At 31.6% G+C, this 13244-nt stretch overlaps 1 long non-coding RNA gene across 1 annotated transcript; it reads left to right on the forward strand.

Moving 5' to 3' along the window:
* The first annotated feature begins 1184 nt into the window (after positions 1-1184).
* LOC132742037 (uncharacterized) lies at positions 1185-12780 on the forward strand. The gene is made up of 5 exons (XR_009627379.1): positions 1185-1397; positions 6924-7000; positions 8447-8678; positions 9325-9479; positions 9969-12780. It is a non-coding gene; the product is annotated as an uncharacterized LOC132742037 (long non-coding RNA).
* Positions 12781-13244: the final 464 nt, after the last annotated feature.

Here is a 13244-nt window from a genome sequence, read left to right on the forward strand (position 1 = left end):
TCAACATTTCCCCCAAAAAATTTTTTGGATTGATCCTTGATACCCGTTCACCAAATTAAAAAATGGATGAAACGTTGTTAGAGAATGTGAAAGTAGGTGATTATAAAACCTGGTGTTGTGTCCCCTTATCTCATCAAATACCCCAGCCCCCGTTTAAAATAAACATTTCCCCTGTAGTTTAAATCTTTTCCCGGACAAAGAAACAATTTACAAACATTACATTGTTTAAAATTGAAACTTTTTAGGTTTTGGGTTTTCATCAATCTAGGGAAAGATCATTAAAATGTCCCGTTTTTAAATTTTATTAATTTTTTGAACGTGGGTTGACTTGTATGATAGTAACAATGCTTGTTCAGTGTTACCGATGATCTCATTACTTGTTATAAACAAACTACACATATCAGTGGGTTGTAGTAAATTATGGCAGGGGTTGTACAATATAAAACCAGAAAACACGAATTTGAAAAACGTTAAAACATTTTTAATTTTTTAAAAATCAGACAATTTTGTGGTCACATTCTATTGATGATACCCTTGAAATCTTGGATAGTATATATGGTTGTTGAGTTTTAAAAAAACAACAAGTACTTTTTTTTTTTTTTGAAAACTTACATGTACTTGGGAGAAACAATTTATAAATAGATTATGAGACAAGTGACAGGTGAAATAGACATCATTTTTTTTATTTCGAGTCTGAGATTTAATCAATACTTTGCTGTTCATAACAATGTGATGTGAATGGAAACTAAGGATTTTCTTACTGGGACAACAAATGTGGATTAATTTTAGATGTATTTTACCCAAGTAAGTGTTGTTTATTTCTTTACATGTACTTTATAACAGTAATATGTGGCATATACATTGATGCTCCTGGGCCTAGAAGCATAAATTAGCCTTACTTTAAAGCATGTCATGCAAAATCAACCCATAGCTTGGGGTCTGCGTCGGCGTAACCACTTATGTTAAAGTTTGCACACGTGTTCACCATTCTGTCCCAACCTGTAAATAAGAGGAGGTAGCTCTATCAAGTATTTTGACAGAATAATGCTCCCTTTTTGGGTCGCTGCGCTTGCGCAAAGCGGCCCAAAGTTATAAGCTACATCTGAGGCTTATTGCCAAACGAATTTCGGCTGAAATATATACATGCACGTAGTAAATAGTTCCGTATCCATGGTCGGTAACAAGTTAGAAAATCCGTACCTTCATTCATTACAGGAGGGTTATCATACATTTTGAAATGTATCATGATATCGAAAATTACAGTAAATTTGTGCTGTGTACAGAAAAAATATCAATGCGCGATTGAATCACGTGACAGGTCATTGAGGTCAGCCATGTTGATTCGACTTTCGTCATTCGTTAATCGATACAGACAACTAGGATATTTTGAAGAAATTGTAAGTTCTTTAGTAATTTTTCAGTTTCCTTGATTAAATAGAAAAGACTTTATGAAACTGAGCCACCCGTGTGATCAATTTTTGAAGATTTGTTTATAAAATTTGTCGGTAACAGGGTAACAATTCGTCACCGTGACGATTCGTCCCAATTTAGTGACGATTCGCCCCACCTAAAATTAACATTTTTAAAAATTTTCATGTTCGATTCACAGGCACGAGTATCGGACCTGGGAAGAAAAAATATGACCAGATTGATAACAAAAACCTGTGTTCATCTTAAAAGTGTCAAAAAAACCCAAAAAATTAAATAATGACCCCCTTTTAACTTATAGTATATTTTTAAATGGGGTCATTATTAAATTTTTTGGGGTTTTTTTACACTTTTAAGATGAACACAGGTTTTTGTTATCTATCTGGTCATTTTTTTTCTTCCCAGGTCCGATACTCGTGCCTGTGCTTAAAATTAACATTTTTAAAAAATTCATTTGGACTGAAAAATATTTAGGAAGTGGCTAGCCGTACGGGCCCGTACGGCTAGCCAAAAGTTCTAGCCGTACGTGAGTCACGTACGACTAGCCTGGAGTCCCGGACACACTGTATTGGCTAGCCGTACGGCACTTTTCAAAATTATATGGAAGTCGAAAATGCATATGTTATTTTGTGTCTTTAAACAACGAGTTTAATCAAATCTCCGCATTTGTCCTAGTAAGTTCACTTTAATAAAGATACTCTGCAATTTTGCACACACAAAAATGAATACGAGTAAGCGTTGTATAATCTATCTTAATAAAATTAAGTGTCAAAGTTGCATGTTATAACGTCCTTAATTTTCATGCTTATGATTGTATGAAAGATGAATTGTTCAAGCTGTTAATTAAGCACATGGATCGAATAAATAATGATCGGAGGGGAATAAATAAATAAATAAAAAGAATATTAAAAAAAAGTGAAAAGGAAAAATAATTTAATAATGCAAACTTTTAATAATGGACGATGGACAAACTTCTATACCGTCGGTAATTGGCGCAATTATCAGAGCCCAACAACAATTATTTTCGGTGTTTTTTGGGGTTGTTTTTTTTTCAATTTAAAAATTAAACTTAATTAAACAAAAAAGGATTATTATCAAAATTTTGTAAACTATTTCAAGTGATGTTATTTAACTGCAACCAAACGCTATTTTTTCTCGACGTCTTGAGATGACAAAGTAAATTCTTTACTGTAGCCAACACGTCGATTAATCTCTAAAAAGCAACCATTCTTGACTAAAATCCTCGCTTAAAGTCATTATCAACATATGCACTTAATTTCGCCTTACATATATTTTTGAAAAGCACCGTACGGCTAGCCAGTACAGTGTGTCCTGGCTAGTCGTACGTGACTCACGTACGGCTAGAACTTTTGGCTAGCAGTACGTGCCCGTACGGCTAGCCACTTCCAAATATTTATGTTTTAGGTTTTTTTGCATTTGTTTGGTATATCCTTTTTATTTCATGATTTCCAGTGTTTTATTGTAATATATCAGATGATTATATTCTGATAAACCACTAGTGAAATTTATAAAATATAATTTTCACTGTAGCCGGACTATATCTGAATGCGGATGAAAGGAAAATCATAACTGAATGGAATAACAGGCAGAAATATATGCCGTCATGCGTAAATTTTGCTTCTTTAGGAAAAGAAAGTCGATGTCATCATACATAATGTTAAAAATGTAACAAAATTAGAGAAATGTAACAGACCTATTTTTCAAAATTGATAATGTGACGTCATGATGTGATGACGTCACATGGGAGAATGCGCGACGTTACGCGGCAAAATTAGTAAAAAAGTACTTAAAATCACTTAAAAAGCATGAAATAAAAAGAAAATTTATTTGTTTTACATATAAGATTGAAATATATTTCATTCGTGAACACCAGCTATTATATTTTCACTCGTGGCTACGCCACTCGTGAAAATATTGCATCTGGTGTTCACTCAGTGAAATTATATTTCAATCTTACATGCAAAACAAACAAATATCCTCTATATATTTAATAGATAACAGATAAAGGTTTTTAACAGAACTAACTGTATACAGTTAATAGTAATAAATTATTAAATTAATCTGAATTCTTATTTGTATATTATAAATTATAATATTTAATAATAATAAATAAACTAGATAATAGATTGATGTTATAGATACAATTGTAAGTATGATAATATTGTTTTTATTTACTCATTCATAGATATTCGTTTCTACAAGCAGATTGTCATACATTGTATTTTCTATTGTTCTATTAATCTGATAAAATAAAAGAAATTTAGACAATGCAAACAGAAAAAAAGAAAGGTGTAATATAATCTGGATTTAAGGGGTGCAGGGGAGTACTATGGAGTTGTAGGGGCAGGAAATCTGTGTTGAAGTGGTTATGGTTGTTGATTCTTAACCTCTGGCCCCTGTTGTTGGTTCAAAAAATAAATTCAGTTCGAATGGTTTGACCTATTTTACAAACTTTAATTTTTCATACTTTCACCCATCCAATATTATCTCAGCGTCTCTCTGACAAATTAAATTAGTTAGACTAATAATTTTATGAATACTATTGACCATGGTATTTGTAGCATGACATTATATAGGTTAATGGCAGATTGGTGTAACAAAAATTATTGTTTGTTTACATGGAAAAATAGAATCCCTTAGGCCAATTAAAAAAATATGTCTGGTTCAGGAAACATTGGTCCAAAAGATTAGGAAGGTAGGGATTTTTTTTTTTTTTTTTTTGGTTTGGAGAAATTATGTCTTATCAGTATATAGATGTGTTGCTTGCTTAACATACTTAAACAAAGATTGTAATCAATCAATGTAAACACCATTTTGTAATAAACTATCAGCATGTGATATTGTGTTGTCTATTTCTTGTATGTAGTCATTTAACCATGACATTGTAGCACCTGGATTCATACTAATCTGCTTTCTATTCTGCTTATTATGTACCCTTTCCCTTTGAATCACCGCTGTACTATGCTAACCTGCATCTGACAGGACTGACAATTAAAAGATCAAGGGTCACGTCTGTAACAAGTTAATAATAATGCTGTATTATAAGCTTAGAGCATCTGATATGCACTATTCCTGGGACCAACATAACACAGCTACAATGTATATATAATTTTAATATTATAAATAAACTTATTCAAATGGTATTCAGGGGGCGCCGCAAGTCTATAGATATATATGTGCAACTGGTGCCAACAGTTGCAGGGTTCACACAAAGAAGGAGTCTTGGGACTCCCAAGCACAGAAAAGTAGGAGTTCCAGATCACATTGAATATGTAAAGACATATTTGCTGCACTTATATGCAGTTGACAAATATGATGTATAGCAGAGTTACTATAAAGGGGTTGGGGAGTCAGAGTTTTAACAGAGAAAAAGCTTATTCAGGAAAATAGTAAAATGCCCCAAATGGAAAACACTGTACCATAAAAGTGATTGAAAAGATTTGAAATATTATTTCAAAAACATACATCATCAGACCATTATGTTTTCTTACACCCCCTCCCTTAAAAAGGAAAATATTCATTGTATGTTACAAACGCATACTGGTAATGGCTCCATCTCAACTAATGTAAACAATATCTTTAGTAAATTTAATTCCTAAACTATATTTTAAGTGTTATTACACACATTTTAATAAAACTTATCTTCCTTTTGGTTCCGATTTTTAATCATAAAAAGCGGCATCGCGAAAATATGTGACAATTGAAAATTTGTCTGTTTCCTGCATGAACATTCACAATTCTACTTGTTGTTGATTTTGATCATATAAGATTAAATATTTTTTTATTATTTTAAGATTGTTACTGATCGGCTATTTCAACAGGCATCGTAAAACAAAATTTTTACAATTGTAGTTTTCGTACCCAAAAATTTTCATACCGAAAATCAAAAAAAAAGTTTAGGGTCGGCGTTAAAAAACTAGGGTCGGTCGGGTTCCCTGAACCAATCATATTTTTTATTTTGGCCTTAAGAACACCCAAAATGACACAATTGAAAACGTTGCAGGCTTTGTTTGTTTGAGGATAAACAGTAGTAAACAGTACTGGAAAATGCAAGTTACTGTCCTCGCCCCCTAGCACATACTGGCTTAAAGGCCCATAATACAGTATGCCCCAGAAATGATTTTAATTTATTTTTCAAAAGCCTGTTATTTTTGGTGGCCTGTTATAACTTCTAAAAATATACTCAATGGGCAAATATCTGAACCAACTTTTGACTCAGCTGTTGCTTTTTAGCAATCAGTATAGTTAAAGTGATTTAGTATTTTGTATGGAAGTCAAACAACTACTTTGTTTACATGCAAACAGTAAGGCCTTACATGTTGTAATTCTGTCCTAGAGGAGGTGTCTGATTATTCTTTAAGGCTTCGGTTCTCACACCGACACTAACTGAGTTCAAATACTTTGCCAAATTCAGTTTTTATAGTCTAATTATTGAAATAATCTAAACCAAAGTTTTTGAAAAACAAAGAAAAAAATACACAGAATCTTGATGAACAGTATCCTGTTTGTTCAGTTCCCCCATTCTTTTTTTCATTAAGGGAACATACATTGTATTCTTTGGGAACATACGCCACTTTTCATGTAATGGCACTAACATTTCACATTGGAGGTTCCATGATTACTGCCATAAAAATACACCTGCTAATGTTTCTAATTTCAAAATTTTACCATTACATGTTTAAATGTTGAATACTGCTTAACCTGGTGCTATTGGGTGTGAACAGCAGCATGCACTTTCCAGTACTATCCATGAACTGGCTCAATCAAACTGAGTCTGCAGCATTTTCAATATTGCTATTTGGACTTTCTTTTTAGAATAACTGTTTCTCTTTATGTACATAATTACCAAGTATAAAGCTTTAAAAATTAAATGAGCGAATAAAGAGACCACTAAGGACAAACACATATGCAAACAGCTGGATTTTATTTATTTTGCTCAAGCATTGTCACTCAGTCATATTTGCCTGTATTTAAAGAAAGATTCTATAACTAGAGTTTTTTAGAAGGTAATTCCTGATCCAGAAGTGTTCTCCCACAAACAAGTGCGTGGTTCCCGATTCTGCTCTATGCTAGTGCATACAGAAACAGACGATAGTACTTAGACTGTGTATCATATAAAACTTTATTTACATGATGATAAGGGGATTTTCTAATAATATGAAAAATTGTTGATATAAGAAAAATATATAATTAAATTGATAACATGGGATTTGACTGATTAATTTCACAAATAATCATTGTATTTTATAAACATGAATGATATTGTCTGAATGGTTATGGTCAACATTTTACTTGCTTTTGATTTGTTCCAATAGTTTGATGCATTGACCTGTTTTGAATTGGTATATATACATGTACATGATGTAGCTGATTTGACTATTAAGCCAAATGATTTAGATAACTATAAGTTGGGAATGCTTTATTGTTGATATGAAAATCATATTAATGTTAAATAAGAAATGCATTTATTTCAGGTGTGTGATATAACAAACTGTTGTGCGAGGTTTTTAATGTGACATGGTCAAGACATACTATGATAGTATTGTTCAGTGTAAGTTCTCATTAAATGTTTGTTTATAATAAAAACCCACATTTATTTTATTGAGCTTTGGAAAATTTTGAAACACATATTTGACTTAGTAGTCAAAATTAAAAACAACATTACCCTCATGGAAGTATTTCCTGTACAAAAGCAGTATACCAGCTTTTTTTGCAATAAATGCTGTTGTTTTTTCCTTGTGTCCAGAATGATATGCACATACTGTTAAGAAATATATTTAGAAATACATTGAAAATTGTATATTTGTGCTATTCTTATTCTATTCTTCCCAATACATGTATGAATCAAAAGCTCGGCAACACTGTTCATTTTTTGGACATTTTACACTGTTCAAGTTATCATTCTGAGAAAACAGAGCGAGTGCATGATCTGAAATTTTTGAATATAGGTTTTTTTTGGTGAGATCTACATCAAATAGAATATCATATAATCAATCTTGAAAAATTATTTCCAATCCGGTCTTGTCAAAAGCCTCAGTGGAGTCCCTTTAAGTAATTCATATATGACATTGACCTTTAGATGACTGACCATCAAGGTCAAATACTGAATTTAACTTATTGTCATATCGTTACATTTATTTGTTTTCTGTTCGCATATATATTTATTAGAAGAATTCCTTGAAAAATATTTACCTCATTTTGACTGTAAAAGTACATAAATTATAACAACCTTAGAATTCAGCCATCAGAGGCCAATAATGCTTAAGGTAGTAATAAGAGTATAAGTCTGAAGTTTACAATATTTATGATTTCTCTTTGGTTACAGAGAGAAACAGTTTTCCTTTTTGTATTTTATTATATTGAAAAATGTATAATTTGCTATCAAGTTGTGTGTAACTAAATGTGTAGTACATTTTACATTATTTTCTGTTCTTAGTAATTAATCTATAGAATAAGAGTATAGGTAAAAGAATCTCTGGTAAAAAATATTGAAAATCTTAAAAGCACATATAATGTGTCAGAGGTAAATAATTTTGTAATTCTTAAGAAAGGTCAAACATGTGTTCAATAATGTTTTAATGATGTATTTAGAGCATTGTAAATGTTTAACAACTGAAAAGAGTAACACTGAACAAACAGTCATGTGTTGTAAAGGTAGCAAAATGTGAGCAGTATTATTTTGACTTCCATACAAAATACTAAATTAATGTAATAATACCAATTGCCAGATAATTTCTCTACATGTACATGGTCAATGAGTACATGTAACTATTTGAGAAGTGCAACAAGATATGTAAAAGGAAAGTTTCAAAAATATTTTTTTTATCTTTTCTAAGGCTTAATGGACCTTTAAAGTTATTATTTAATATATTTAACACAGATATCATATGTGCAGAAAAAATTGTGGTTAAATGATATAAATTGCTTGTTTAATACTGATTACTTGTGCATGATCTTTAATATAAGACATTAAATTTTGTTTTGCTTTTTTTTTTAGATGACTTCTGTCATGTTACTGTTTGATAACAGTGAAGGTACAGTAGGTTCAGACAAGTTATATACATGTATACAGGACAAGACAGCTCAAACCGGCAGTTTGTTATAGCAAAAAGTGATGAAGTTTCAGCCTAGAAGTCTTCATGATGATGATGATGATCCTAGTTATAGATTCTTTGAAATTATCTGTAAGGAAGGGGTTTCTGCTGCAGAGAATGAAAAAATTCATACAGGTTTGTCATTTTTTCAATAATAAATTTAGGTCTGTTGTTGATTGCATGTCAATAAAGGTCTTTCCTAATATCATAAGGTTCTAAGGTATGTCATCTTGTGGTTATAACTGATCCCTTAGCAATTAATTAGAGTCATCAAACTTTTTAAACATGTTAACTGTAATCACTTGTTGCATGGTGCATATGCCTGAAGTCAAGGATTTTGTGACAAATATCATCATGTTTTACTATTAGATTATGTGGAAAAATGATTAATGAATGAATTACAGTTTTAGGGTTTTTCCAAATTTTCAACTTGCACCAATGTTGTTGTACATAGGGTTTTACTTTCTAATGTTTGACTGATATCATTGCAGACCTTTACTAATTCAAAATCATGACAAAGTATTTAAAATTAGAAGTCTCCTTTCCAGAATTACATTAATTCATTGTAGGACTAGTAATCATACAAAAAATATATATTATTGTAAACATGTTACACTAGAAAATTAAAATGTATGCTTATAGTGAAATGATCCATTCTAAAGTTAAATTTTCAATTATTTTTCTGAAAAACAATAACCGATTATGCCCTGCTTCTAGTTTCTTGTATTTGAACAACTTATGCTGTTTAATTGTTTTACTAAACCTTGCTCCCACTTTGCAGTAAGAAGTTGCCCACTCTGTTCAAATGAAGCTGTCTGAAGTACCCAGTAGACAATGTATTATTTCTGGAACAACTTAATTGAAGTGAAGCTTACTATGTGAAGGAGTTATTTCTGTATTCAAAAGGAAACTTTTGCATACAGAATACCAATTGAGGTATAGTAGTTCACTTTAAATTTTTACTTTTATCCATCTAAAGAAAGCATGAGATACAAAAATAGGCGATAATAATTATTTTCCTGACACCAGAATACACTATGGTTCTGCTTGCAGTTAGAAGTGGTGTTCTATTCTTGTAAAGCAGCATTAATTGAAACCAATATTTGTCCTGTCATTTAATTGAAAGTAATTGACAATATTCTTGTTTGTTTTTCAGCAGCATTTGTAAAGTTAATTTAGTTTGAATATCACACCATCCATTGCTTTTGATTTTCTTGTGACCAGAAACTAGCATTTTACATAATGGTGTAAGCTAACTATGATAATTCATGCAAAGATATGATAAAAAATTATAGAAGAAATATGTCTTCGATTTACTGTTAAATTGTAAAGTATGGAGCACATTGTCTTTATGATTTGGAATAGATTCAGTGCCAGATATCATAAACAATAACTTGCAACATGACAAATATATTTTATTTTCAGATATTTGTAGCTTCAGTTATGGGAGAACAGAAGATTAATTGAACTGGAATCCCTTCAGACATTGACATAGCTAAATTCCACAGTTTCAACTATAAATGGACTTGAATTATTATACATTGGTTTTATTTTATACATGTATTTGTTGATATTTTTGTTTTCCAATATTTCCCAATATTGTTAATTTTGGATAATATAATGCCACAGAAAACTTGTCGGTCTTTGAGTATGGCTGTTTAACAAAAACACTGCAGATTGTTCATCAGAACAATGAAATTACAGTTTTGCTTGTTAATGAACTAATTTACATAAATATATAATTTTTGTAAGCATGAAGAAATTTGGAACATATCATATAATAGATATTTGTTTCTTTTGCATGCAAGATCCAAATATATTTCATAGAGTGAACAGCAGATTAAATATTTTCATGAATGGCATTGAAAAACATATATTATGTATTAGTATAACTTTGCCACAATGTTGGTAAATGGAGGCTGCTATTTTACTGTGACTAAAAGTAGTTCAGATATGACGCCTTATTATGTCCGAGATTTATAGCCAATCATACAAGCCAAAGAGAGCAGATTTTTTTCTGTGTAGAATCATTAATTTTCAATGTTCATCTTTGAAAGTGATTCTGTCATATTTCCTGAATTTGTTTAATTTCCTTCCTGATTTGCAAATATTTATTATCTACTCTTTATTTATCACATTTTTCTGAGAAATAAATGTATTTCCCACAAATTTCTGTTTGTTTATAGGCTTTTCATCCTCATTCAAATAAAGTCTGGCTACTTTTGAAATTATACTTTATTGTGAAATAATCTAAAAGTAATGTCATTTTTTTTCTGAAAAACATGTTATAAGTTATGGTGTTCAATTGATTTCTGCAGGACAACTTATGAAGGAAATGAATTGTGTTGATACTTGCCATGTTAGTATCAAAAGACATATTTAGTTCAATTTTGGCTACAATAAATTATTTTTGTTGCAGTAATGCCCCTTTTTAGCTCGACAAAATCTTTTTAAAAAATAGAGGTATCGTAACAGTCATGTTGGCATTGACGAGGTTATCCACAAACTTGTATTTTGATCATTACTTTTTAGCTCACCTGAGCACAACGTGCTCATGGTGAAACTATTGTGACCCCCACCATCAATTTTCGTTGGTCGTCAAAAATTTCTTTAAACAAATCTCCTCGGAAACCAAAGACTGCACAGTAACCAAACTTTGCAGGAATGATCCTACAGAAGTGCCCTTTGGTACTTTTGTCCAGTGCATCACTTGAAAACTAGTAGTTTGAATTCAATACAACTTGATACAATGGTCAAACGAATGAGAGAAAATGCAGTGTACAATAACCATTACTCCATCTGCAGTATTTGTAGAGTTCTTCAATAAAACTTAATCAATGGTCAACCACGTTGAAAGGAAATGCAACATACAAGAACCACAACTTACTATCTTTAAATGCCCACGAACATAACTCTATTTCAATTCTTTTACAAGGTATTCTGTTACAAATGTCTAAAGCAGTTTTGTGGGGGTATTAATCACATTTAGTGTAGTTCTAGTTTCAACTGACCATACTTTACTTATTTTTTGTGAGAATTTCATGAATCTCTCTGGATGAAATTGTGACATTGATAAGTCATGTATTCACAATCACTGAAAGTTTATCCCTGATGGAACACTTATTACTAGTATGCATATAAACAGAAAGATTTTTCAACCATTTTCTTTTCGAGTTGTTTGAACTTGAATATCAGATTGATAATAACTATAATCCCCAAGAATGAGCATGTTTTTCATATGCCTTATAAGTAGATGAAATTATCAATGCTAAGTACTTGTTAATAGAGGACTTGGTTATCTACTTCCAACTTCTGTTTCTGTCAGTAGTGTACTCTTAAAATTTATTCAACTTTCAAAGTATTATTTTGAGGATATAAAGCAGTTTGGTTTTTCGATCTCAACTGAACCACTTGAGAAAAAATACTGGTTTTTGTGTCGCCTCTATGGAGTAGTGGCGACATATAGGGATCACTTCTCGTCGTCTGTCTGTCCGTCCCTCACAAAACTTGTCCGGACTACTCATAAACCACTGGTGCAATTTCATCCAAACTTTACAGGAATGATCAGTACCAAGTCTAGTTGTGCATACTGTCAGCATTTTCCGGTTCAATGATTTTTGTCAGAGTTATGGCCCTTTAATAATTTTTATTTTTAAAGTTTGTCCAGACTTCTTCTCTTATACCACTAATGCAATTTCAATGAAACTTTACAGGATTGATCTGTAGCTCAAGTCCATGCGCATGTTGCACGGGTTTTCCGGTTGAATGATTTTTGGCCGAGTTATGGCCCTTTGGTAAAAAGGTGTTTTTTTCTGTGTGTTGCCAGATACACAAAAGCTTGTCCGGACTTCTCCTCATAAACTACCGGTGCAATTTCATCCAAACTTTACAGGAATGATCAGTACCAAGTCTAGTTGTGCACTGTCCGTCTGTTACAAAATTTGTCCCAACATGAAATTGGCCATCATGAGGTGACACATGTGATCACCGATCGCTCTTGTTAGTACTTTTGATAAACCGTGTTGTAATTGTTGGATGTCAATGATAAATCTTCCTGAATTAAATCATATGGCAAAATATTGCTCTTTCCTCTGTACTCAATCATTTCCACTTGAATATGACATGAACTTTTTCAAAAAAGTTGCAAAAGGACATGATTTGGCCTTTCAAGTGATCACCAGCAAAATAATGTCATATAAATTTGTCAGCGCAAGCGACCCTCCAGTGCTTTCAGTGCTTTGATCTACTTATAATTTTCACCAAGTTTGCGTACCACCTTAAATATTTCAAAGTCCATTGACATATTGCCTGCTGCACAGTAAATGGGCCAATTGTGTTAGCATCTTAGTCAACAAATAAAGTTAAACATACAAGGAAATATTTGCTCTTTTTAAGAACCTTAGGATGTCTGTAACAATATTTTTGGGATGAAAGGATAAGTTTTTAAATACTTTTTTCAAAATATTAAATCTTATGCAGTGTCGGTAGGGGACGGATGTTACAAAGATATATACTAAAACTTAAAAAAAGTCTGAATATCTTAAAATTTAGATATACTCAAATGTTCACCTCAACAAGGTTATGTGCAGAATCAATGTCACCTTTGTCATGTGGCTAAAGGTCAAGGTCACACTTGAAGGTAAAAAAATGACTTTGAAAATGTACTTAAATTTTCACATGTACTTGAATTTTTCTGAAACA

Source organism: Ruditapes philippinarum, unplaced genomic scaffold (genome assembly GCF_026571515.1).
Source record: "Ruditapes philippinarum isolate M1 unplaced genomic scaffold, ASM2657151v2 ctg2185_1_1_1_1, whole genome shotgun sequence".
Classification (NCBI taxonomy): domain Eukaryota; kingdom Metazoa; phylum Mollusca; class Bivalvia; order Venerida; family Veneridae; genus Ruditapes; species Ruditapes philippinarum.